Here is a 27,566-nt window from a genome sequence, read left to right on the forward strand (position 1 = left end):
TTGGAAGAAACATTGGAAGTCAGTCAGAAGCAGCTTAAGAGACCTATCTGGCTTGGGACCGGAGTGCATTGGGGAGGGTTCACAGGTCCCTCTGCACTGTTTGCGAATCAAAAATCCTCCCCCCAGCATCTATTTGTCCACAAAGTGGCTATTGCTGAAATTAGACACTTAAGGGGCAAATAGCTATTTTGAGGTGGGAGGAGGAATTTGGATCAGGAAAATGGTCTAAGGGGGAAATGTTAACCCTTCCTTCTTGTGTGCCACAGTACCAATCAGACTGGCGCTCCCATGGCTTTTATATATCCAAGGGGCATTTCCAGCTTACTTCCAGTGTTAAGTGTGGCAATGAATCATGGACCTAACATAAAGTGTAGTTGGCTCCTAGTCTGACCTTTAGTTCCCTTTATTCAGTCTATGACAAGAATTACATCAAGATCACTAAAAAATAACTGGATAAAACAGGCGCATAACAATGATAGGGCAAGGGGAGACAGTTGTCTGGGGGCCCCACTGCCTGGAGGGGCACCCCAGAGGCACCTCATGTGACTCCCCATTGCCCCCTGCCCAGCCCCATAGCCTCTCAACCACTTGCCCTCTTCGCCGTCTCTCCTGCTTGTTCTGCTGGCCGCAATCGAAGCAGCAGGCAAGCTGCCAAGAGCTCCTTTTCTCCCGCCTCTCAGCTGATCGGCGGGTGGGCGGGGCTTCCACGGAGGCCGCAGTGAAGCCTGAACTCGAGTAGGGCCCAAGCAAGCCAGGAAGGAGGAGGCAGCCAGAGTGTTCTCTGCAGCAGAAGACCCCTTGCTGCCTTGCTTAACCCAGACCAGCATTTGCCAGGTAGAGTGTGAACTCCTTTTTGTGGTTACCTTTCCCGCCCCCCCCCATATATAGGGATCTGCTTGCCATAGGGCTTGGATATGGGGGGGGGGAGGGACCGAGAAGTCTCTGAATATTTATTTTGAAACAGCTTGGAAAATTTGCTGACTTAAAAAAAACTATCTAAAAAGTCCTATAAGTGGCAGAAAATTGTTTCATGGCAGAAAATTGCAAAAACTTCTGGAACAGTATTTTATTAATTTTATTTATTCATTGATTCATTTATAAATGCACTTATGTTCAAGTTGTTTTGCAACCCAGAAGGTCTGAGTGAGAACTGTGAAGCATGTGTGGTGCTTTTATTTTATTTTTCTTGTGTGTGAACTGCTCCCCAATAACTTGCAGGGACTTCAGGGTAAATCTGGCCAACATGTGAATGCAGCACCTCCATTCCAGAGGAGATGTGTCTTAAAGGGCTTTAAACGCCTCCTGTGAAAAACCTCCTGCAATCAAACTTGACTGAATTTGTTCAGAATTCTGAGAAAACAAACATAGGCTCACCCTGCATGGTTGAAAGTCTCCTTTGCTAATCTGCAGCGAGGGGCCCATTTTAATCATTCATCTTTCTAGTGTGTTCTAGGCATTAAAAGTAATACAAATGTACTGTATAGTACTCAATGTATATCACTATATATTGTGACGTGTGTGTGTGTATTCAGTGAAATGTATTTGCAGGCAGCATACTTATTTTGGAATATCAGACTTAAATCCTTGGGGGCCTGGGGTGTGCGGAGGCCCTGGACTTTGGGGGGGGGCCATTTTAAAATCTTGTCTCTGGGCCCACTCCAACCTTGCTACGCCCCTGGGATAAAAGCAGACATGCCTTCCTATCTAATTTTTTCTTAAGTGCCAAAAATTGTTGGGCTTTACCTTACTAGAAGTTTCTGGACTGCCTCTAAGGAGAAGAGCAAAATTGTAACTGAGATATTTGCCCCAAACATATCTGATCAATATCCAGTGTTCACATATTATTAGTATTACCAATACATTAAAAAGTAACAGATTGATACCTTAGTAGTCGATTACTATATAAGATATTAGTAATGCATTACAAATTATGACGCATTTCAGAAAATCCTGATAATATATTCGTATTACAATAATAATAGATTTGTCTATGTTTATTTATTTAAAATAATAATATTCTGCCTTTCTCAGCCTGCTCATGGTAGTTTACAATACAATAATTAGAAAAAATTTAAACAATACAAAAAACTTGTGCTAAAATAAGAACATATCCATTCAGCAAGTAAACACAGAGAAGGATAAAGCAAAGAAGCACACCAGTATAAAATGCACTGTTATGTAATGTTACATAGTCATTATTCTAATATAATCCTTATATTTCACTTTTTAAAAAATGATCAAAGACCTTCGCATATGTAAATTATTATTACCAGTGTTTGGTTCAACATGTGCTCATAAAAGTAGGTTCCTACATCATGGGTAAGTATCTACAAGTTCACTTTTCTCAGTCTTTGTTTAAAGTCACTGTTCCTTGTTATTAATCTGGCTGTACATATCTTCTCTGACCTTGTGGACAGGTGATTCCTAGCTGTTAAGCTGTAGAGAAGCTGTTATATTGATACCTGGCACCTTGGTGTTTTCCAGGTCAGCTTTCACCTCCAGGGCATTACCAAGAAACTGTATGTTGTTTGTCTCTGAACTCCTGCATCCTCGTTCCTTACTGTCAGGATCAATTGCAAGGTTTGCCTTTACAATGCTGGGTCTAGTGGCCTGGCTGCTTCACTGTCTCCCTAGTGACCTGCTGGAAGGAACTCAGGTTTGATGAGAAAGCAAAAAATATGATGGGCAGATGGAGTCATTAACAGCTCCAAGGAGCAGGTGAACGACACATGTACTATAAAGCAGGAAGGGAGAGAAAATACAATCACTCAGTTATCACCGAGGAGCAGATATTGTTAAGAACATCTCTCACCTTACATGTCTCACTTTACACCAGCCCACAGAAACTTGTGGAGTTCCTCAAATTTGCCTTATTGTTCTTCAGAACAGCTTGCTCTTATTTCTTATACTGAAGGGTGAGCATTGCCCCTTCCTGCACAAAAGCTTATAGATGGGCCTGTAAACCCACCCACCCCACTTCCACCTGCTGCTTTCGGCCCCAAAAGCAAAAGTTTTAGAACTTGCATCACTGATGAGAAAAACCAAGCCAGAGAGGAAAAGACAAATCTGAGCCATCATGTCAAAGGGCCTGTATTTTTTCCTTTGGTTTTGGCATTACTGAAGGAAATGTTCAGGTTTGTCATGCAGCCCTTGAAATAATAATTTAAAGTAACATAGTTAAAGTAATTATTTAGAGAGGTGGGGGGGGCGTGTTGGGCTTAACACTTAATCAGAAATCTCCCTCAGCCCACAGAAGTGGTTTTGCTAATCAGATATACTGCCATTACCTCTCATATAGGGCATTTTGCAATTATCTTTATTTAGCCTTGGTAAATATCAGGGTTTTTTAAAAAGAAAAAAATAAAATATAGTTCAAAAGGGTTCATTTTATTTACATGGGCCACAATTCAAAATCTTTTCATTTCAGAGTAGTCCTACTGGAAGGCCTCCAAACCAGGACTGACAGATCAAGGCATGTTATAACCTAAGCAGGTCCAATGCATAGACTTTTGTCCTTTGTAGAACTGGAGGCATCTTGAAACCCACACTGTGATCCACTTTGCTTATTATCTTTACATTAGCAATATCCATATCTGTCATTGGGTGGAACTAGACAGGATGTTTAAAACCTACACTCGCCAACATGCTGCTCAGTGTTCCAGTGCTGGAATGCTCCAGGTATCAGAGCTGCAGCAGGCAGCCCCGATGCTCCCACTGTGGTGAATGGGAATAACTACTGTAGCACTGCTTGTGCAAACCACACATTCTTGACAGCATCAGGACTGCCTGTATATCCACAGCAGCTCTGGTACAGAGCATTCCAGTGCTGGAACATTGTGCATCATGTCGGCCACATTTCTATCCTGCCCTTCAAGTTAGCAACCACTCAGAGCAGCTTCAAACAATTAAAATAATATCCAATAAATTAATACAGTCTCAGCAGCATAAAACAATATAAAAGCCACTTTAAAAAAATAAGATGGAGTCAATAAGGTCTGGGCAAATATAAAGGGCTTCATTTGGTACCACAGGCATCCTGAAGAGAAGTCCCTTTCCAAAGTCCCCACACAGTGCATATATCAGATATGTGTGTGGCAGGGGTGATGGAGACCTGAAGCAGGGCTTCTGATGAAAAACATGGGGCTGCCACCAAAAAGGATAACACCATGCTGAGTTCTCCATTTCTCCTGTAATGTACAGTAATGGGAATGTGTGCATGACTTGAATAAGGTGTCATTCACACTACTGGCCAAAGCTGTGTAGGAGCAGGAAACCCAGCATAGAGAGGCTCATGTGCAGCCACAGGAACCACTCCTACCCATCTTATCTTATCTTATTTATTTATTATTTTTCTGTGTAAACTGCCCTGAGCCATTTTTGGAAGGGCAGTATAGAAATCGAATTAATAATAATAATAATAATAATAATAATAATAATAATAATAATAATAATACCCAGTTGCTTCAAAGCAGGGCCACCCCATAGTTTTACTTTTGTTTTAACCAAGGTAAAAGGTGAAAAGCCCCTTCCTACCTCAACAGCCCCCACTGTGTGTGTGATCGGGGCTCTATGCAGTAGCTCCTGGCAGCTGGGCTGGCTCTCCATCATTGAATGCTACTTATAGAGTGGCCAGGAAACTGGGGACTGCTGCATTTGCACAGACAGCCTGTCCACTGCCCATATAATGCATTGTGGGATACTGGAGGACTCCCTCCTCTAGATCCCCACTCAGGACATCACCACCATGCTGATCATGGAGGCACACGGTGTGTCATTGTCCAGGTGAATGAGCCCTTGGTCACGTGGAGGAAGGAAGGTCGTGTCCTGTCTTCCACTCAGCCATCCCCACCCCCGATATTTTTGGTCATGTGAACAACCTTCATGTCTATCATCCCCTCCATGGCAGCCAGTAATATGAGAGAAGGCAGGGAAACACACCTTGTGATTATGTCCTGTCACTGGTTTCCATTACTTCACATTATGGGAAAGACGAGAAGGAACTCTACACAGGTTTGCCATTTTTGGTGACAGCCTCAGGTTCTTCTTTCAATATTTATCCTTTCATCTCCCTTCACTCTCTCTATCTTTCTCTGATTGATTTTTAATCAGTGTTGTAACAAATAGAAGTTAGTCTACAGAAAACATTTACTTGCTGAATGTAAAGCATCCAAAAATTTTATTCTAATAAAATCTATACTGTAATCTGTAATCCCTGTTACAAAACTGAATAAATTAATACCATTTTGATTAAACAATCCAGTCTTATCTTCCTTTTTTAATATAGGAACATAGTTGGTTAGACAAACTTTTTGACAGGAACATAGTTTGTTAGAAATTGTATTGTTTGGATAGCTTTTCAATAGTAGGCATCTTTTCTTGTTTCTAATACTTAGCATATAGTATCCTAGCCACCAGAGATATATAAGCAATCATTTCCCTCTGTTTGAGGTCTTATATTATTTGTATTAGCAAATAAAACAATAAGGGATCTAATTGAATTTCTGGTCCCATTATTCTGCTTATCGAGACTGAAATAACATCCCAATATGATTTTGCTTCAGAAAGATTTTCCAGAAATGAATTAAGGAACATACTTGAAATTTACATTCCCAGCTTATTGGATTATAATTGCTGTTCATTTTGTTTAGTTTGTTGGGAGTAATAATTAATTCATAACAATTCTCTCTCACACTCATACATGAACAAAATTTGTGACCTTTCCAGAGATATTCCCAGGTTTCTAAGTGTTATATCCAAAGCTGTTAATGAGTCAATGAAAGGCATTTTCATTTGCGTAAGGCAGAGGGTGATTTTTACTGATGCCCCCCCCCCTCCCAGCAGTTCTCTGTGCTGTGTGCCCTCATGCTCTGGAGAGTCCCCAGTGGAATGGTTTTGAAGGGGGCACAGGAAGTTCCTTGGTGGGGAAGGAACTTCTACACATTCTCTGTATGGCTACAACCCATACTACATATTGACATCCTTCTAGAATGCTAACTTTATTGCATGGCAGGAGGAGGCTGTTTATCTGAATGGATATGCACTCCTAATAACTGTTTAAACAAGAATTTGGAGTGTGTGTGTGTATAGGGGCCTTTTGAAAGAACAATGTCCCCAGTACAATAGAGTGATATGCCAGAAGGGTATTGGGATGTCCATGGAGGATGACTCCATAGGCACACTCTTAGCATGTTGCTTTCCTGATCTCATGTGCTGGCACTGTCTCATCTGAACTGTTTGTCGTTTCCACTGTTCAAAATTATCCAAAATTTGTAACTGTTTTCCTGCAGCTATCATTCTGGGTCATCAGTTACTGAGGCTATCTTCAACTTAAAACTATGCTAGATTTATCCCACTTTTTCAAAAATATTTGATAAGGTCTTGCATTTCACTTAATTAGGGCAAACTGCTTTCCTCATCCATAAAGCAGAACTCAAAAATTCTTTTTCAGAAGGACTAACCCAGTTTCTGTCTCCTTTATCATATATTACCCAGGTCAAACTACAGTCTATACAGATGGCATAACAATATACCTTCAAATCTCGTACAGTTAAACCTACTCTTTTCTTTTCAACATGCAAACAATAGTTTAACTCAAAGTTTCCTTGTACTCCGTATCAATGCTGCTAGTAATTTTTGCATATTTTGAGTTAATTTTCCTCTGTTGTTACTTAAATGGATAGAAAGAGAAAATTAGAGTGGCAAAATTTACATTTCAACAGCAATAGTGCACACAACCAACATACCTTGTGGGGCGGAGGGCTGGTGGGGAGACAGGCTCCTTCCTGCCTCCCTACACATGATCACATTTTGCTTAGAGGCTCAGTCACTCACCCAACACATGAGTGGTGGCAGAGCAGGAAGCCAGAGGAGGAAGTCCTCCAGCATTGCTCAATGCACCATGCCAGGAGCGTGGTGCATTGTGGGATAATCCCTCGGCCTCAGCCATGTGCTCTTGCCACCCAGCTCCATGTGTGCGTAGAGGCTGCCTGCAGCCCATGCACACATACGACCCTTAACGTGGGGCTAATGGCACACTTGCCCCCTTAAACCCAGGTTAAAGCCTGGGGTAAATTCCTAGGCTTGGGGCTGAGGCAGCACCAGGAATGGGCTCCATCATGACAATGCACACAGGTAGCCAACCCCAGGCTGGGCTGCCTATGTGACAGCCTCGTTACGTGCCAGACAAGGATAAATACAATTTGTTCCAATAAATACAATTTGGCTGGTGCTTAACCTTTGCTCCTAGCTCTTAGTTCAATTTGATATGTTCCTTAACAATTTTGATAAAAATGTGTATAAACAGTTAACTGAACTGTTAACTGAACTTTATTTCACTTTATAGAGACACACTGGTTTGCTCTTGGTTTTGTTGTCACTGACATCCCCTCCCAAATTGAGAATGTCTCTTTTTACTTAACTTGTAGCCCAATACAAACCCCAAAGAATTAATAACTGTCTCAATTTTACTTGTGGACTCTGCTGGATTGAAAATGTTAATGTGTATCAGCTGCATGCAGATTTAATGTATACTTCTATATTTTAAACTTGTATCACATTAATAGCAGGTTGTTAATGTTGCAGGGGTAGCACATATACTGGCACTACTATGCCAGTATAAAGATTCAATGCAGTGTGGTTCAGTCCAAATCACATTGTTGTCTAGGACCTTTTGATAAAGAAAAATGCTTGACTCAAAGTAAAATTGCTGATCGCCTAGAAAAAACATGTAACTTGTCCCAATCAGGCTCTGTACCAGATGATTGGAATGTAGCTAATGTAACTCTGATTTTCAAAAAGGGATTCAAAGGGAGATCTAGGATACTACACAGGCTGGTTAGCTTAACTTCTGTGCCGCCGGGTCAATTGATAGAAAGCATACTTGAGGACAAAATTGTTAACCATATATAAGACCAGTGCTCTTTAACTTATTCATAAGTGATTTAGAAGTAGAGGTAACCAGCAAAGTGGCCAGATTTGCAGATGATACTAAAGTTACTAAACTATTTAGGGTAGTGAAATCCAAAACAGATTGTGAGGAGCTCTGAAAGGATCTCTCCAAACTGGGTGAGTGGGCAACAAAATTGCAAATATGGTTCAATGTAAGCAAGTGTAAAGTGATGCATATTGGGGTTAAAAAAAAAACCCCAACTTCACATATACGCTGGGTTCGTGTTGGACAGCTTTGTCTCCAAAGATATTTTCCACTATAATAGGGAAGTAGAGTGATACACTATAAACATCATGTCCAAGCTAGCTGTGTACTGTAACGATTCTTACAGAACTTCTGCAGGCAAACAGTGATTTTGTGTGTGGCATGAGGTTTGTCAAAATGTGCACCATAGCTAAAAATAGCAAGGCATAATGGGTCAAGCCTCAAGTCTCTGGTGGCATCTGTTTGTGCTTGGTAGATGGGAGCAAACACTATTTGTTCCCAAATGAATCAAGTGAGAAGTAGATATCTTCTTTCATCTAGCCAGGCAAAAGGAATTAGGGAAATCAAATAATACGTAACAAAAACTCCAAAAGCCAATTCACAAATGTGATGCCAATATAAATTTAGAACTAAATTGTTCTGAATAACCACAGTTGTGTTCTGGGGCTGGTTTATGCCATCAATATGGGTTTTTTTTAAACAATTAAAACGATTAGGTTTTAATTCTGTTTTTAATAGTTTTAACGTGTTGATTTCTAATTGTTGTCATGTTTTAATCTTTCTATCTGTTGTTTTTATTGTTTGGTTGTAAACCGCCCCGAGACTTGCATTTTGGGTGGCATACAAATGTGTTAAATACATAAATACATATCCCTACATCTGAGTAAGGCAGAGCCCTACCATAGCTAATGAATGCCCAGAATTGCAAGGAAGAAAATGTTAGTATGAACTGGTCTGTACAGAGATGCAGCTATTCTAGTGTCATGGTAGCTGAAATATGCTCAACCATGACTGAGGAAATGGCTGCTATTTCATTCTAGGCTCCTTCAACGATGTGATTGCTCATCATGCTTCATGACTTACAGCTTAATGTTGGAATTGACTCTACTGAAATGAAAAGCATGGTGTTTGAGGTAGTGTGAGGTGACATGAAAGTTCTAGCTGTGGTATTAGATCTGGGATGGCCCATTCACAGTGGAAGCTGCAAGTGATGAACATGCATGTTCTCATTAACAGCTCCCCACATGATCCTGACACCAATGCTGCTTACTGTGAACTTTGACCCTAAACCCTGGCAAAACATATCTGTTAATCTTGCTCTGAAATAACTTTTTACATTTCCTTTAACAAAAAAGAAAAAGCTAAATTCAGCAATATAAAGTGGGAAACATTTTCTTCAGATTCACAAGCCAGATCTTTAAGTAGTTGAAAATTCTTAGTTGCTCAACTGTACTTGTCCACAATTAATCTTATGTAATAACAGTTAATGGAAAATCTCTTTACAGACCAATGAACTGTTGATAATAGTGTGGATATTACATTTGCTATAGAATGCCACCCTATAACTGATTTAGCTGTTTCATAGAATCATTAGAGTGGAAAGCAACCCACTTTAACCCCCTTTATTAAGTCAAGATACACTATACCCCAAACATTTTCAACAGATGCCTCTCAACTCTTTTCTTGAATAGTGTTCTTCTTCGCAGCCTCTCTTGACATGTGGGTATTGCAGAAGTGCTCTTGTAACTTGTCTTGATATTTAATTTCCGTGCCAAGGCCATATGTCACACTTTCAACAGGAAAAGGAAATGGTCAAAAGAACTTTGTCTTGCTCTGTTGGACAAAACAATATGCCTGTTAATAATATTGTTTGTTTGTTGTGCTTTGTTTTAATTATACCATGGGGAAATATAATAATAAAGAAAAGTGTGGGGAACTTTGACTTTTGCACAAAGAAGTAACTTTGACTTTTGCACAACTTTATATTGCTTACAGCTCTGAACCAAGTCAAATGGGAGCCCAACTAAAAACTAAGGTTTATTCTAACATGCAGCTTTGTGCAACACATAAATAAATTCAGTAATCAAAAAACCTTTGGTTTGAGATGAGAGTTAAGATACTTTACATTTTCACTCATGCCTTTAAAAGAATGGAAATTGCAGGTTAAGGTGCCCATCTTAACTTCTGTGCCATATAAGCTATAAAGACTTTGTACAGTCTGGTATATGATGATGGCTTTAGAAATGAGGCTTCATACATCCACACTTTGCCTTGATCAGAGATGCATCAAGCAGAAATTTATCGGGGCATCTCAAGGAAGAGATTGGGGAAGCTGCACCTGTCAAATGCATGCCTGAATGCATTACTCCCCAGCCCAATGTTCAGTTGAAAAACCAAGGTAAAGCATGGATGCATGGAGCCTCATTTTTAAAGCCATCATCATATACTAGGGATGTGCGAATTGTTTTGAGGTTGAATTAATTCGACTCAGATCTGGTTGATTCGAGTGATTTGACCTTTCTCGTGCTTTTTGGAATTTTAGTTAATCACCTTCAGCCTTAGCTACCTGTATTGCATTTTATCAAATCAGGAATAACTGCAAACACTGGAAATAATCCACTGGATCACCTGCTCAATAAAGCTATTGAAATGAAAGGGGGGAAGGCAGTTTTATGTTTGGATCTTTTCTGATGTTATCATGTGCTTTTAAACATTTGTTTAGCCCTATATTTCACTTTGTTTTCACTTTAAGAACTCTGATATGTGAGTGAGAAAGTGACTCATACATTTTATGTGCCCATTTTTCAAGAATAGAACTGAATCACTACTTCAGCCCCACCTCACCAGATGCCACTTAGTCTGATTGCATGTTATCAGATGTATGGACATTTCATCTGTTTAGACTGAATGACCATTCTAAGCTGGTTGTCTAGTGAATTAAAGTCATCATCTAAACACAGCTTCTCATGAATGAAACTACTGTAGCTCTTCATAGTGACTGGGACTTCTATACAATCCTTATTTTATCTCCAGAACAAAGGAGATAGCTTTTAAGATTCTTGTCTGTAGAATTATTAGAGCAAATAATTCTTTAAAAATGCATTAACTTCCATACAAACAGAGGTTTTCCTCTAGCACACATCAAGGACTACTGTCACTAGTGACAGAGGAACACTCTTTTGTGCCCAATATGAAAAGCATATATTTGAAAAATGAATCTTAATAGGACAATCTGATTCATTACTTCAATAGTTGGAGAAGTAGGACTCTTTCTTGCTTTCCCAAGGACATTCCAGAACTCCCATGCTATTGTTGCATGTGGCTTCTCAGGGGTTTTGCTGCTTTGGCTGGCTGGCTGGGGCTTTCTTTGTTCTCATTTGATAGTTTTTTTAAAAACAAAAGACATATCACCCTTAGATGTACATTCCAAACAAAATTTCTGTGAAGCTGAACATCTTCCTTCCATGCTTCTGTCAACAGATTATCCAATACGTCGTCTCACATATAGCTTTAGCCATCAATCATTTAAGATAAATATGGTATAGTAATCAGTAACCACACAGTTGATGTTTACAGCTAATTCTTAAGATTTTTGAAGGCCAATGGGAAATGTCAGAACATTCTGACATTTACCCATAAATCTGAATCTCAGCTGAGTGCCCCCAGTAAATGACCAAACTTCATCCTCCTTAGATAATTTAACAATAAAGATGACATTTGCATGGTTGGTTTATAAATGTCCCAAACAAGTAGTATTATACAAACATTTCAACATGTTCTGGTGAGTCTCAAAGCTAACAAAAGACTCCCACGAAATGACTGAATTTAATCCTCATGTTCATCATTTATCAGTAAATGATAACATTTTGGGGACTGAATTAAGTTTGGATTATCTTATACACAAGATTAATTGATTGCAATTGATTGCAAACTTGCTTGACTTTCATACTTTCAATCTATGCAAAATCAAGGTGAAACATAATTACCTTACTGGTAATTATTTTCTTATTATGCTTTCTAAGAAAGCAGTAAAGAAGCTCCATTTTAAGGGGGATGAAGACCCTCCACAAATAGACTTGACCTTGGAAATGATAAAAAGCATCTTCTCTAGTGGGCTGAAGTTATCAGAAGAAAAGAATAACAAAACAAAACAAAATAGAGGAGAAAGAGAGAAAAGTGTAGCAGTGCAGCAAAATGTGATAAAAACACAGTAGTAGGTATATTATAATATTCAGCTTAGGATAGGGAAGCATACCTCACGGTCTCAGAAGTGAGTTTCACTGGGTTCAAGTATGCTTACCCTCACTGAACGCAGTGGGAATATTGGGGAGATTTGTAAAAATATTAGGAGTGCTTCTTATGGCTTGAATGCTGGAGTATAAGGTTTGAGAAGCAACTCGATGAGAGACAAAAGGCTTGAGAAAACATTAGAAGGGAGAAATAAAAAGCTAGAAGTGAGATAAATGAGAACAGAAAATGCGGGGAGGGGATGCACCTAAATTTAGAAATCCTTATGAAGTAGAGGTAGTAGAGACATTAGAATAAATCTAATAAGAGCAAAAATAGTTGAAAAACCACAGGATAGAGAAGCAAAATTTCTGAGATTCTCTCCAATGAAAGAAATAATGTACAACTAATTGGGTGGTGGGGAGACATTTCATTTTCCCAGATATATATGTAGATGAAATGGGTGTTAAGTACCAAGCTGGACATGACAAATAACTGTGCTGGATTAAACACCTTACAGCATGGGCCAGCATGCTTTCAAAAGTGGTGTGCATATCTTCATTTATTCATGGTTTCATGTGCTACTAAGGGCCTTAGAACTGCAGGAGTTTCACCCTGGTCCTCCTCCTGCCAGACTTCTCTTCAGCTGGCTTGGCCTCCCTCTGGAGGACCCAGACCTCACATTTCATCTGTCCTCTCATCCCTGCCCCACTGGTTTAAACAAAGCAGATCAGTTCCCACACCCGTTCCAGCATCTCCCATTTCTTGCTTTGGTTCTCTTCTTCTCAAACCTCTGCGACCCTTTTCCTGCCCGCCCACCCCTTTCATAAGTATCAGTCAAGACAAGGGTTCACTTCCAGTTAACTCTTTAGAGGGAGAGGAGGCTGATCACTACAATTTCACATGCCACTTCTGGCACGGATGCCATAAGTTGCTGTCCCCGCCCTACAAAATAATTTCTAGATAGGTATAAAGGTACTAAACAAATAGATATATGGTGAGTCCATGAGGCCATTCACACGAGTGTGCAAAACTAGGCTAAGGGAGCCCAGTCCGGTTTTGCATACTCATGTAAATCACCAGGATTGTGCCCCATCCTGGTGGCTACACAGTGGCAAACCCGCCAAACTAGCCACCTAGTTAAACTAGGTTAAGGGAGTGAGTGCTCCCTTAACCTCAGTTTTTTAATTGTGTGTCCGCCATGGCTGCTTGCAGCCGCGCCTAGCACACTCGGGGGCGGTGAAGGGGGATCCCAGTAATGTGCCGCGCACTCATGTTGTGCATTATTGGGACTCCTGGGGGTGGGGCAATGCTCGGCGGCACATCCTGGCACCCTGACATGTGGAGCTGCCAGTCAAGCTGCAGGTGAGTTGCCGCTCATCTGGGCAGGTGATCCGCCCACCCAGGAATGGATAGGAGATCATCTGCATGGAGGGTAAGCAAAAACCACTCTCCCCACAGACCTCCATGGAGCTCTTCTTACAGATCATGAGAAGAGCTCTAATATCTGTTTAACTTAAGTTTTAGTGAAGAAAATAGGAAAAATTAGGAACATATGTTGATCAGAACCGAATTTTATTGGTTTAAAAGAATAAACAAGGAAGATTAAATGAATTGACTCTGGATGAGCCAAATATTAAACTGAATTCTGAAAATGTGTTCTAAAATTATAGAATCAATAGTTAAAATTTATTGCATGTAACATAAGCAAAATTATAAGGTATTCTCTAATATAAACAATGGCTGATATCCAGACTAATGAAGCAGATTAACGGGCAAGGTATTGATGCTTCTGAAGAGTTCAGCTAACTCTCTCCAGTGCTCATGCAGCAGATGGCTGGGACAACTTTCAACAAACTCCCATTCCCTCGGAGCATATATCCCTAAAGGTTGCTCAGCCCTCAGAGATGTATCTTTGGGTGGCACCCAAGGGGAGGTAGTCAAAATTCCTCCACCACATGCAAGTATTAGTCTGGAATTCTTCAGAAGCACTGGTGCTATGCAGGTTCTTCTCCCATAGAACTGGTGTTCGTTAGTCTGCATGTCAGCCGTGGCCTTCAACTTAAGGAAAAAACAAGATAGGGGTAGAGAAGATTCATTTACACTTATTACAGATGGCGGGGGGAATACCTACACAATCTAAATTAATACATGGTAAGTTAGAAACTATTAGATACCCACTCAATCTCTTTCAGCAAAATAAGAATATAAACTGATTAAATTTTTTTTGAACAAAGGATTTCTTTGGGGGGAAAGAAGTAAATCAGATAAGATTGTTAATCTGTTAAGAATATAAAATAAGAACAACCCTGCTGGATCATGTCCAAGGCCTTTTCATGCCCTTATCATCTAAGGGTCCAACCGCCTCCCTGGCAGCTTTTCTGCTTCTTATATATTTAAATATGTTTTTGTTTTTCCTCTTGAAACTTTGTTAATGAGTGATTAATCACCCAGAGTGATTGGTGAACACCCCTAAATCTGCATTCAGGTGTGCATAGGGAAATTAGCTCAAAAAGGGAGAGTTCCACATCATATTAAATTTGTGCAAAGTTGTGGACCCAGGAAATGACTAGACCGAGGCAAGATTTAAGTTCCAAAATCAAAAGAAGGCTTTTATTGTAGGGAGGGGTACAATGGAAAGCAATGTGTGGTTAAAGCAACATTACTATTAAAGATACGTTCAACTGCAAAGAGGCATTTTAGCTTAAAGTCCTAGTTGTATAAATTCCCAAGCAGGCGAGAGAAATAAGCTTTTTAGAGAGGGAGGCAACTATAATTAGGAGAAAGGAATAGGGATAGAGGTGGGCCCAGAGAGGGGCAAACGTTCATATCACCTGATCTAAACGAAGGGATCTCACAGCTCCTGGAACAACCAGAGGATCTCATTCCTTAGGGACAGCTTGGTCAGACTGAGGCAGGGGCCAGAAGGTTGGAGGGGTTAGTTAATAGAGGTGTATCCACAAGGGTGCTTCCTCCATGGAACTAGCTTCCTCTGTTGGTGAGAGAGACTGGGTAGATCAGGCTAGGCAAGAAAGCTGATCTGGAGAGTGGCACAAAGAACTGAACACAGCCTGGTGTGGTGGCCTGTGAACAGTAAATCGCCCAAGCAGCTGATGACTCCAAGGCAAATGGTACACAAAGAGCACATTGGATCATGGAATTGGGATTTGATATACCCAAAACATGTCCTGGGGGGACAGTCCAAGATGTTTTTTGTTGAATAGGTCCGTTGGGTGGATCTGGCAAGGATTCAATTGTTGCAGAATGCGCTTCCTGGGTGGAACGATGTGGGATTTGCCAAGGCTGATTGTCATGAAAACAGAGTTCAGTGCATAGACATGAGAAGAGGAAATCTGCCTGGATGGGGAGTCCAATAATTCAATCCGTACTTTTAATGGGTGCATCTCTAGGTCCTTATCACTGACTCAACTTCTTTTGTGAGTGGAGAGATTTACCTCCAGGAGCCTTATCTGTGTTCTTTCTGCTGAGTTAATTGGAGCATTAGCTTGCTGCTACCCTTGGTGAAAGGAGGGGAGGGTGCAGAGTGTCCTTGGCTGGATGTTAACCTGCTTTAGTTAAATTCTGGGGTCTACTTAGGGTATCCCAGATAGGGAGGGCATGCATATGCTCCCCTTTCCAATTTGCTTATTAGTAGCCAAATCTACAGGCAACTGGCCCATTTTATTTATTTATTTATTTATTTATTTATTTATTTATTGTTACATTTATATACCGCCTTTCGTTAAAAGACAACCCCACGGCGGTTTACAAAAGTTAAAACATACAATAAAAAGGCAATAAAAAATCAAGCTAAAAAAACCCCAACAACATATAAAATACAGGCATAAAAACAATACAACAGATAAAAACACACAGAAGCAGCTGTAAAAACGATTATGTAAAAGCCTGGGTAAAAAGCCAAGTTTTAACAAGCTTTCTAAAAGCCGTGATGGAGTCCGAGGAGCGAATGGCCACTGGGAGAGCATTCCAGAGTCTGGGAGCAGCAACAGAGAAGGCCCTGTCCCGAGTGCATGACAGCCAGGCCTCTCTCATTGTTGGCACCCAGAGCAGGGCCCCCTCAGATGTCCTCATCAAGCGGGCAGCAACCCTTGGGAGCAGGCGGTCCCTCAGATATCCAGGGCCCAAACCGTTAAGGGCTTTAAAGGTCAAAACCAGCCTTGAATTGGACCCGGAAAAGAACTGGCAGCCAGTGCAACTCTTTCAGAATGGGGGTGATTTGCTCCCAACGGGCAGCTCTGGATAAAACCCTCACTGCCGCATTTTGCACTAGCTGCAGTTTCCGGATATTCTTCAAGCGCAGCCCCACATAGAGCGCGTTACAGTAATCCAGCCGCGACGTGACTAAGGTGTGGGTAACCGTGGCCAGATCTGCCTTCTCGAGAAAGGGACACAGCTGGCGCACTAGCCAAAGCCGTGCAAAGGCACCCCTGGCCACCGCATCCACCTGAGCTTCCAAAAGCAGAGCCGGGTCCAGAGGTACCCCCAAGCTGCGTACTTGCTCCTTCAAGGGGAGTGCAACCCCATCCAGAACCGGTAAAATCTCCTCATCCCGATTGGCTCTCCTACTGACCAACAGTACCTCCGTCTTATCTGGATTCAATTTCAGTTTATTAGCCCACATCCAGCCCATCACGGCCTCCAGCCCCCGATTCAGGACATCCACCGCCTCCCTAGGATCAGATGACAAGGAGAGATAGAGCTGAGTGTCATCCGCATATTGCTGACAACTCAGTCCAAGTCCCCGGATGACCTCTCCCAGCGGCTTCATGTAGATGTTAAACAGCATGGGGGACAAGACCGATCCCTGCGGGACCCCACAGGCCAACGGCCACGGGGCCGAACAGTAGTCCCCCAGCACCACGTTCTGGACCCTCCCCCCAAGAAAGGACCAGAAACACTGCAACGCAGTGCCTCCAATTCCCATATTTGCTAGGCGGCCCAGAAGGATACCATGGTCGATGGTATCGAATGCCACTGACAGGTCCAACAGAACCAACAGGGACACACTCCCCCTGTCTAGTTCCCAGCGTAGGTCATCCACTAGAGGTACCAAGGCAGTCTCAGTCCCATACCCGGGGTGGAAGCCAGATTGAAAAGGGTCCAGATAATCCGTATCGTCCAAGACCCTCTGCAGCTGGGACGCCACCACACGCTCCATCACCTTGCCCAAAAAGGGAAGGTTAGACACAGGTCTATAGTTATCCAGGTTGGAGGGATCAAGGGAGGGCTTTTTAAATAGTGGTCTTACCACTGCCTCCTTGAGGCACGATGGCATCCTGCCCTCCCTTAATGAAGCATTAACGATCACCTCCAGCCATCTGCCTGTCCCCTCCCTGGCAGCTTTTATTAGCCATGAAGGGCAAGGGTCAAGAGCTCATGAAGTCGCCCGCACACTGCCCAGGATCTTGTCCACATCCTCAGGCCGCACCAACCGAAAAGAATCCAACACAACGGGACCAGATGGTACCAGAGGCACATCTGCCAGAACTGCCAAAACTCTGGAGTCCAGGTCAGCACGTATGCGAGCGACTTCATCTGCAAAGTGACAGGCAAACTGATCAAAAAGAGCTGTAGATGACTCCTCCCCTATTGTCTGGGGGGATGTGTGGAGCAAGGTTTTCACCACACGAAACAGCTCTGTTTGTCTGCACTTAGCAGATGCAATGGAGGCGGAGAAAAAGCATTTCTTCGCCGCCCCCACTGCCACGGAGTTGTCCCTAAAATGGGCTCTAGCCCGTGTTTGGTCAGATTCGTGATGACTCTTCCTCCAGCGTCGTTCTAGCCATCGCCCGAGTTGCTTCATTGCCCTAAGCTCCGAGGAAAACCAAGGCGCAGATTGGACCAAGCCGGAGAGGGCGTTTAGGAGCAACCATGTCAACAGCCCGGGCCATCTCTCCATTCCAGAGATCAATCAGGGCCTCGACCGGGTCACCAGCTCTGAACACTGGAAACTCCCTGAGGGCCATCTGGAATCCAAGCGGATCCATAAGCCTCCGGGGGTGGACCATCCTAATCAGCCCACCACCCCTGCAGAGGGCAGACGGAGCAGTCAAACTAAACCCCACCAGATGATGATCTGTCCATGACAAAGGAGTGGTCTCAAATTCCCCCACCTCCAGATCATTTATTTCCCGGTTTTCAACTAAGTGACCTGTCCTCATGTGCTACTGCTACAAATGGAGAGCTCATTATCCTGTGAGGCTTCTGAGCATGTCAAGAGTGAGATCTCCAAGCCTGAAGATTCAAACATGTGGGGGCGGGCTCCTGGGAGCCAACAGAAAAGCATTGCTAGTAACAATGTCTAACTACATGCTCCTCAAACTCTCTAAGGCTGTTCTCACAACCACCCTAATCCTGTCTGGGCTGCCCCAGGCAGGGTTAGCCTGGTGGTGAGAAGTGCCAGGATCCTTGAAGATCCCTCTGCTTCCTGCCTGCCTAACCCCCTTAACTTAGCCAAGGTTAAGTGTGCTCTCACATCCTTAACCCAGCTACTGGTTATCAGGTGACTCCTTGGCTTGTGTGTAGCCTGAGGCATCACAGAGACAGGTGCATAGAGTGCCCATCTGAGGGGGGAATTCCCAATGCAACATGCATGCTCCACATTTCATCGAGGGATGCCTGGAGGCCAGTACAACAAGTTCTGGCCCCGGATCCCTCTGCCCTGCTCCATGCTTCATGGAGCTGCACAGAGCAGGGCTGCCTGAATGGGCATGCCAGAGGCATGCCGAAAAGGTCATCTGGGGGGAAGGTAAGGTGAAAGCAGCCTGCCCCCACGCCCTCTGTGCCTGCCCAGGGCAATCATGTGAATTGCCCCTCTTTTTGTCTCCCTTATTGTACAAAAGACTTATCTTTTCACCCAAGCTTTTTAATTTGACTGGTTTTTAATTGTTTTAATTTTTTAAACTATTTTATGTTGCTATGTATTGCCCAGAGATGAAAGTTTGGAGAGCTATACATATCTGATAAACAGATAGAAATAGATAGATAGTCTCTTGCATTTCTTTTGTCAGAGTTTGTATTCCTTTCTGTTCTCTTCATTTGGGCAGGACTTCCATTTTCTGAAGAAAGTCTTCTTCCCTTTTATAGCTTCCCTAACTCTCCTTGTTAGCCATGCTGGTGTCCTCCTGAACTTGGTGGTACCTTTCTTCCTTCAACTGTGTATACATTTCAACTGTACTTCTGTTATTGGGGTTTTCAATAGGTCCCAAGCTTTCTGGAGTGATCTGACCCTCCTGACTCTCCCTTTCACTTTCCTTTTTACCAGTCCCCAACGCATCTGTGTTGGACTTCCTTGGCAGTGCTCCACTTGCACATAAGCTGAATTGAATAACACTATGGTTACTATGCCCCAATGGTTCTACAACTCTGACATCTTGCACCAGGCCCTGGGCACCACTCAAGATTAAGTCGTCATCTCTCTGGGTGGTTCCATGACCAATTGCTCTAAGGCACAGACATTTAGCATGTCTAGAAATGTGGCCTCTCTGTCAAGACTCTGTCACGCTGAAAGCCAGCATGGTGTAGTGGTTAGAGTGCTGGACTAGGACTGGGGAGACCTGAGTTCAAATCCCCATACAGCCATGAGACTTGCTGGGTGACTCTGGGCAAGTCACTTCTCTCTCATCCTAACCTACTTCACAGGGTTGTTGTGAAAGAGAAACTCAAGTATGTAGTACACCGCTCTGGGCTCCTTGGAGGAAGAGCGGGATATAAATGTAATAATAATAATAATAATAATAATAATAATAATAATAATAATAAAAAACACCTGAATTTGCCCAGTCTATGTGAGGGTAGTTGAATTCACCCAGGCCATTATTACTGCTCTTTCCCGCTTTGACACTTCTCAGATTTGCTTCTCCATCTTCAGGTCACTCTCAGCGTTTTGATCCAGAGGGTGATACCACATCCCTAGTAACATATATCCTCTCAGTCCAATTGTCACTCATAATGATGCTGTGGAGGACTCCGGTCCTCCTAGGTTTTCTAGCTTGCTGGATTCTATCCCTTCTTTAACATACAGTGCTACTCCACCCACTACCCCCTTGTCCTTTCTGCAGAGTTTGAATGGTTAACCAACACATATTAACATTAATATATCCTGTAAATCTTTGTATTGTCATAATTCAAATATATATACAGTAGATACACGCAGACACACACACACACACACACACACACACACACACATATATATATATATATATAGAGAGAGAGAGAGAGAGAGAGAGCGCTAGGCCAGAGGAAGGCAGCCTGGGAATAGCTGCTCCCATTACCCTCACCCTACCCCGGCTCATGTCTTTTCAAAATGAGGCAATTGCCTATTTTGAGGAGGAGATCTTGTGGTTTGGCCACTCAGAGTCAGTGTGTAGAAAACAGGCTGGAGCCTCCTTTCTCCACCATTTGTTTCTAATCAGAGTTGTAAACTTGTTAAAGATTGGACAGTTTAACAGTATAATTTTAATAGTTTTAATGGGTACTTTTAAATAGTGATGTGCACGGTCCGGAGAAGTCCGGACCGGCACCGAAGGGGGGCCTTGTTTTTAGGGCGGGGAGGGCTTGCTTAGCCCTCCCACCTCCTTGCCCCCGCCAGCGCCCGTATTTCCTAGTATAGGGGCGCTGGAAACCAGCCGCCCCGCCCCCCGCCGCCGCGGCGAAAGAACTCCCCAAGCCAGCCCTCCCTCCCTCCCAGCTAGCTGGCCGCCCACCCGCCCTCCCGCCGGCTCGCTCACCGTTCACCGTATAGAAAATGAGAGGAGCTCCGGCACAGAGCTCCTCTCGTTTAGAAGGCCTCCCGCAGAATGGTGTTTTGCGCGCGCGCGCGCGCATGCGCACGCCGCAAAGCACACCGTTCGCCGGAGGCCCGGTCTACCCGCCGGGAAAGGGCCAGGTAGACCGGGCCTCCGATCGCTGGGTAGACCGGGCCTCCGATCGCCGGAGGCCCGGTCTACCCAGCGATCGGAGGCCCGGTCTACCCAGCGATCGGAGGCCCGGTCTACCCAGCGATCGGAAGCCCGGTCTACCCGGCCCTTTCCCGGCGGGTAGACCGGGCCTCCGATCGCCGGAGCCCCGGTCTACCCAGCGATCGGAGGCCCGGTCTACCCGCCGGGAAAGGGCCGGGTAGACCGGGCCTCCGATCCCTGGGTAGACCAGGCCTCCAGCGATCGGAGGCCCGGTCTACCCAGCAATCGGAGGCCCGGTCTACCCGGCCCTTTCCCGGCGGGTAGACCGGGCCTCCAGCGAACGGCGTGCTTTGCGGCGTGCGCATTCGCTCGCGTGCAAAACACCATTCTGCGGGAGGCCTTCTAAACGAGAGGAGCTCTGTGCCGGAGCTCCTCTCGTTTTCTATACGGTGAACGGTGAGCGAGCCGGCGGGAGGGAGGGCGGGCGGGCGGCCAGCTAGCTGGGAGGGAGGGAGGGCTGGCTTGGGGAGTTCTTTCGCCGCGGCGGCGGCGGGGGGGGCGGCTGGTTTCCAGCGCCCCTATACTAGGAAATACGGGCGCTGGCGGGGGCAAGGAGGCGGGAGGGCTAAGCAAGCCCTCCCGCCCTTAAGGGCATACCCCCCACCCGGACCCGAACCAGGCAGGGCTGGACCGGTCCGGCAGTTCGGCCATTCTTTGGAATGGCCGCCGGACCGGTTCGGGCACACCACTACTTTTAAAAGTGAAATTTGCATCCCAACTCAGAACCAGTTGGTGTAGCTTAGTAGCAGAGAATAAGGGCTGGGAAACACAACATTCATGGCTCAAATATTCCTTAAGTGCAAGCTAACAAAGGGGCCTTAGAAAAACCACAGTTCTGTCAGCTCCATATGCAATATGAGCATTATAATGCTGCTGACCTACCTCTGTAATGCTAAGTCTGTACAGCAATGGGTGTACATATTATCAGAATAGTAGAATTGCAAGTCTTATATAAATGGAAAGTATTAATTTGCATCATATCAGGAGTATTCAGGTACAATTTAAAGAATCCTGGGAACTGCAGTTTAGTGAGGTCAGAAGAATTCTCTCTTAGAGAGCCCTAACCAACCAACCCACTACATCCCAAACTGCAATTATCTCAGGTAAAAGACTGTGTGGATGTCTATGGGCAACCATTTTACCACACATTTGCACATGATGTGTGCAAAAGTCTCCTTACCACTTAACAGGAAGAACCCACTTGGGATGAGATAACTCCTCTCAAGTTCGTTTGGCCATTTGTTTTGGTTCACCATTAAACTCATTCAATTCTGTAATGTCAATTCACCCTCCGCCTCAGATTGAAAGAAAGGACTTCGTGCTTATCAACATTTCATTGGGCTTTCTTCTTTTCAGTCTTGTTTTAGGCATCCTTGAAGCATTGCTAAGCTTGAATGAAGTGAGCCGATGTTAAGCATTCAAACTATTTAAAGCTCAGAAGCTCCCCCTCTCCCCGGCCCCGGGCCCCCAACTCTGCCCAGGAGTGAGCCACTTAGACACCCACCAGTTGCCTACACTGGCACCATCCTACTGTGATGTTAATGAGATGAACGAGAGCCCCACCAGGAGCAGTAATAATTACAGGGTGAAGAGCTTGTCTTTTCCTGGACCTCCTCTCTGGGCTGCCTGTTCTTTAAAGCAGGGGGATTTTATTTTTTTGTAACACTAATTACAAATGTTAATTAAACATTTCTTTCAAATTTTGCCCTCTATTAATAGGTCAGATAAACAGGGAATTGCAATGACAGGCGCAAATCATTGCCGGCCTACTCCTGAGAGAAATATAATTTATTCTCTCCCAAATCCTGAGCCATCCAAAGATGTACCTATTGTTCCAGCTCACGCTTATATTAAATTGATGCTGCAGCTTACAAAGAACAGGGGCTCTTTGTGTTATTGTCAAAAAATATTGTCTTTCTGCTCCTGAAAAACAGAGCTACATTCTGCGGCTTCTGCTTAAACACTCAATAATAAACAGAACGTCAACAGCTTGTGGAGAAGTGCCCTTTCCTCACATGACTCTTCACACAGAAAGTTTTCATGGTTAAGTGCCTAGCAGTTTCCTAACACTTAAAACATACAGCATGGCTGGTAGTTTTATTATTAATCATTTCTATAGCGTTATTATTTAATATTTCTAAAGCACTTTTTCCACATTCAAAAGGCTTTGCAATACTTGTCTCTTCTTTTATCCTCACAGGAGACTTTTTTGAATGAACCTGATATGTGTACTAAGTACACTGGAAAGGTCAGCTTTCAAAGAGTGAAGAAAAGGGTAGGGGAAGGATTATAAGTGTATTTTTTTCTGTTTGCCTTTTTCTAAAGATTTGTTAAATCAGACAGTATTCTATAAATCAACATGTATTCTATTTTGATCCCATACTTCATCTAATTAGCTCAGGGAAGCATACATGAGGATGTTCAAGTTTTAGCCTTCTTTCCAGTAGGCTTATGAGATCGCCTGGCCACCTGTCCATGTGTCCATCCATGTGTCCGTCTCCCACTATCAACTTCACAATGCATGGACCAATAGGAACCAAATCGGGTACAGTTATAGGGACACATAGGGACCCCTCAGCAGCATAGTTTGTGATGATGTCATCCACTCCAATTCAAGACAGTGGACATGGAAACTTTTGAGGTGCAAGTGGGCTAACTTGTGAACAGCCTAACCGATCTGAACCAAATTTGCTACAGCTGTAGGGACACATATGGATGCCTCAATGGAATAGTTTGTGATGATATCATTCACCCCATGAGAAAAAGATGGACATATGTATGTTTGAGATGCAAGTGGGCTACGTTATGGACAGTCTGACCAATTTGAACCAAATTTGGTACAGTTGTGCTGAGTGACTAGGGATGTGCATGAACTGGTTCAGTGGTCCTTTCCAAACCACCAGACTGGTTCGGTGGTCTGGAGTTTGGGCCGGTTTAGTGGGGGATTATGTTTAAGGAGCAGGGAGGGTGCTCATCCCCCCATTGTGGTTTCCCCACCGGCACTGTCTCCAAAACTGCTGATGTGGGGCAGCAGCATGCCTGCTTGCCACCCCAGTCAGCGTGGGACCAGAAGTGGCCAGTGTGTGCGCACACGGGTGCATGCGTGTGACGAGCACATGCACACCAGCCACTTCCAGTCCGAAACTGATAGGGGTAGCAAGGAGGTACGCTGCTGCCCTGCACCAGCAGTTTTGGAGACAGCGCCAGTGGGGAAACTGCAGTGGGGGAATGAGCACCCTCCCTGCTCCTTAAAGGTAACCTGCCCCACTGCCAAATTGGCCAAGGGCCAGTTCGTGCACGTCCCTCTGAGTGACACACAAGGACACCTCAATGGCATAGTTTGTGATGATGATCATCCACCCTGATTCAAGATGGTGGACACATAAACATTTCAGGCACTGGTGGGCTAACTTTGAACTAAATTTGAACTAAATTTGCTACAGCTGTAGGGACACATAGGGACACCTCAATGGTATAGTCTGTAATGATGTCATCTACCCAGTCCGAGGTGGCAGATGTGTGAACGTCTGAGGTGCTAGAGGGTTAGCTTGTGGACTGCCTAATGATTTGAACCAAATTTAGTACAATTGTAGTAAGTGACACACAGGGAACCTCAACGGCGTGGTATGTGATGTTGTCATCCACCCCAATTCAAGATGGTGGACACGAGAACATTTGAATCCCAATTGGGCAAACTTGCAATCCACCTAAATTATTTATTTATTTGTTTGTTTGTTTGTTTGTTTGTTTGTTTTATTTTATTTTATTTTATTTTATTTTATTTTATTTTATTTATATACCCCCCTTCCAAATGTTTCTCAGGGCAGTTCACATTAAAATTAAAAACAATTAAAAACAATTAACAATTGAAATTTTAAAAAACAGTTAAAAACAAATTACAATTACTATTAAATTAGATAATGTTAAAACTAAATATCATTAAAACCCAGGCTAAAAAGATGGGTCAATCAAAGATTGTCAAGATGGACAATCCTCTTATATCCATGGGGAGCATGGTACAACCTAGGGGCAACATCAGAGAAGGCCCTATCCCAGGTTGCCACCAGATTTTAACCAAATTTGCTACAGGTGTAAGGACACATAGGAACATCTCAAGGGTGTAGTTTGTAATGATGATTCAAGTCCACCTGATTCAAGGTGGTGGTCACATGAACGTTTGAGTTGCAAGTGGGAACTGATTTGGACTAAATTTGTTTCAATTGTAGAGAAACAGAGGGACACCTCAAACACATCGTTTGTGATTATGTCATCCACTCCAATTCAAGATGGTGGATGTATGAACATTTGAGGTGCAAGTGGGCTAACTTGTGAACTGCTTAACATATTTGGATCAAATGTAATCTAGTTGTAGGGATACTGAAAGGAAAGTAGGCATAAGAACTTAAGAACAGCCCTGCTAGATCAGGCCCAAGGCCCATGTAGCCCAACATCCTGTTTCACACAGTGGCCCACCAGATACTGCTGGAAGCCTCCAGGTAGGAGTTGAGGGCATGCCCTCTCTCCTGCTGTCACTCCCCTGCAACTGGTACTCAGAGGCATCCTGCCTTTGAGGCTGGAGGTGGCCTATAGCCCTCCGACTAGTAGCGGTTGATAGACCTCTCCTCCATGAAGTTATCCAAACCCCTCTAAAAGCCATCCAGGTTGTTGGCTGTCACCACATCTTGTGGCAGAGAATTCCACAAGTTGATTATGCATTGTGTGCAAAAGTACCTCTGATTGTTGGTCCTAAATTTCCTGGCAATCAATTTAATGGGATGACCCCTGGTTCTAGTGTTATGTGAGAGGGAGAAGAATTTCTCTCTGTCCACTTTCTCCACACCATGCATGATTTTATAGACCTCTATCATGTCTCCCCTCAGTCGTCTTTTTTTCTAAACTTTTTTTCTAAACTAGCCCCAGGTGTTGTAGCCTTGCCTCATAAGAAAGTTGCTCTAGGCCCCTGATCATCTTGGTTGCCCTCTTCAGAACCTTTCCAGTTCTGCAATGTCCTTTTTTAGATGTGGTGACCAGAATTGTACGCAGTACTCCAGGTGTGGCCGCACCAAGGTTTTGTGTAAGGGCATTATAATATTAGCAGTTTTATTTTCAGTCCCCTTCTTAATGATCCGTGGCATGGAATTGGCCTTTTTCACAGTTGCCGCACATTGAGTCAACACTTTCAATGAGTTGTCCACCACGACCCTAAGATCCCTCTCCTGGTCAGTCACCAACAGCTCAGATCCCATCAACGTATACGTATATCTTCAAGTTTTGGTTGAAATTTATTTATTCCCCTTCTGCCCTAGCTCCCCTAATTTTTAAGGATGAACATCCCTCTGACTGGATGCATCTAATTACTGAAAAGCTAAAATCCTATGAGCTGTCAATGGAATATCTTCTCCCTCTGGGCTACGATAACGCTATGGTGATCCTTAAGAGGCATATTGATATGGAATGCCAGACAGATTTAAGCCAGGCACCAAGACTCGTAAGACTTGGAAACACCAGTCCCTCACAAAAACCAGCGAAATACCTGTATGACCTGATATATCCAGCACACAGAAGAGCCCTGACATTGGCTCAGCTGGATGTGCTGCCCTCTGCAGTACTAGAGGGTAGTTACAGGAGAGTTCCCTATTTGGAGAGACTGTGCCCTTGTGGAAGTGGGAATATTGAGACGGTTGGCCATGTGCTTCTGTATTGTTCTTTCTATCGCAAGCTGCGTTCCAAATATAATGCTCCTCTCATTCTTAGATACCCTGACAATTCGGATGAATTTTATATAAACTTATTTCTTTCTGATAAACATACTTATGTCTCGCACTCAGACGAATTATGTACGGCTGCAATTAAAATTCACTCATGATCTGTCAGAAATGGTCAATTTTAACCATCCTTCCTTTTTTTTTTAATTTTGTTTTATCCTATATTTTTAAATCTCAATCTTCTATGTAACTGATTTTTATATGTATATGCATGTATGTGTTTATATTGATATATACCCTCAGGGTGGATTTATTTGATCTGGATTGTATATTTGATCAAAGATCGCAATAAACATTGGGGGGTTTCATCCCAATGTGCATCACTTTACACTTGCCAACACTGAACCACATTTGCCATTTTGTTGCCCATTCACCCAATTTGGAGAGATCCTTTTGGAGCTCCTCACAATCTGTTTTGGATTTCACTGCCCGAAAGAGTTTGGTATCATGTGCAAATTTGGCCACCTCGCTGCTTACCCCTGCTTCTAGATCATTTATGAATAAATTAAAAAGCACCAGTCCCAGTACAGATCCCTAGGGGGCCCAACTTCTTGCTTCCCTCCATTGTGAAAACTCTCCATTTATACCTACCCTCTGTTTCCTGTCCTTCAACTAGTTAGCAATCCACACATGTACTTGTCCCCTTATCCCGTGACC

General features: G+C 43.5%; 1 long non-coding RNA gene across 1 annotated transcript in view; it reads left to right on the top strand.

Moving 5' to 3' along the window:
• Window positions 1–719: 719 nt before the first annotated feature.
• LOC128324494 (uncharacterized) overlaps window positions 720–27,566 on the top strand; it is a 49,119-nt gene continuing 22,272 nt past the window's right edge. The window contains exon 1 of the long non-coding RNA XR_008306898.1: window positions 720–834. This is a non-coding gene — a long non-coding RNA (uncharacterized LOC128324494). The remainder of the gene's footprint in view (window positions 835–27,566) is intronic.

Source organism: Hemicordylus capensis, chromosome 4 (genome assembly GCF_027244095.1).
Source record: "Hemicordylus capensis ecotype Gifberg chromosome 4, rHemCap1.1.pri, whole genome shotgun sequence".
In the NCBI taxonomy this organism is placed as follows: domain Eukaryota; kingdom Metazoa; phylum Chordata; class Lepidosauria; order Squamata; family Cordylidae; genus Hemicordylus; species Hemicordylus capensis.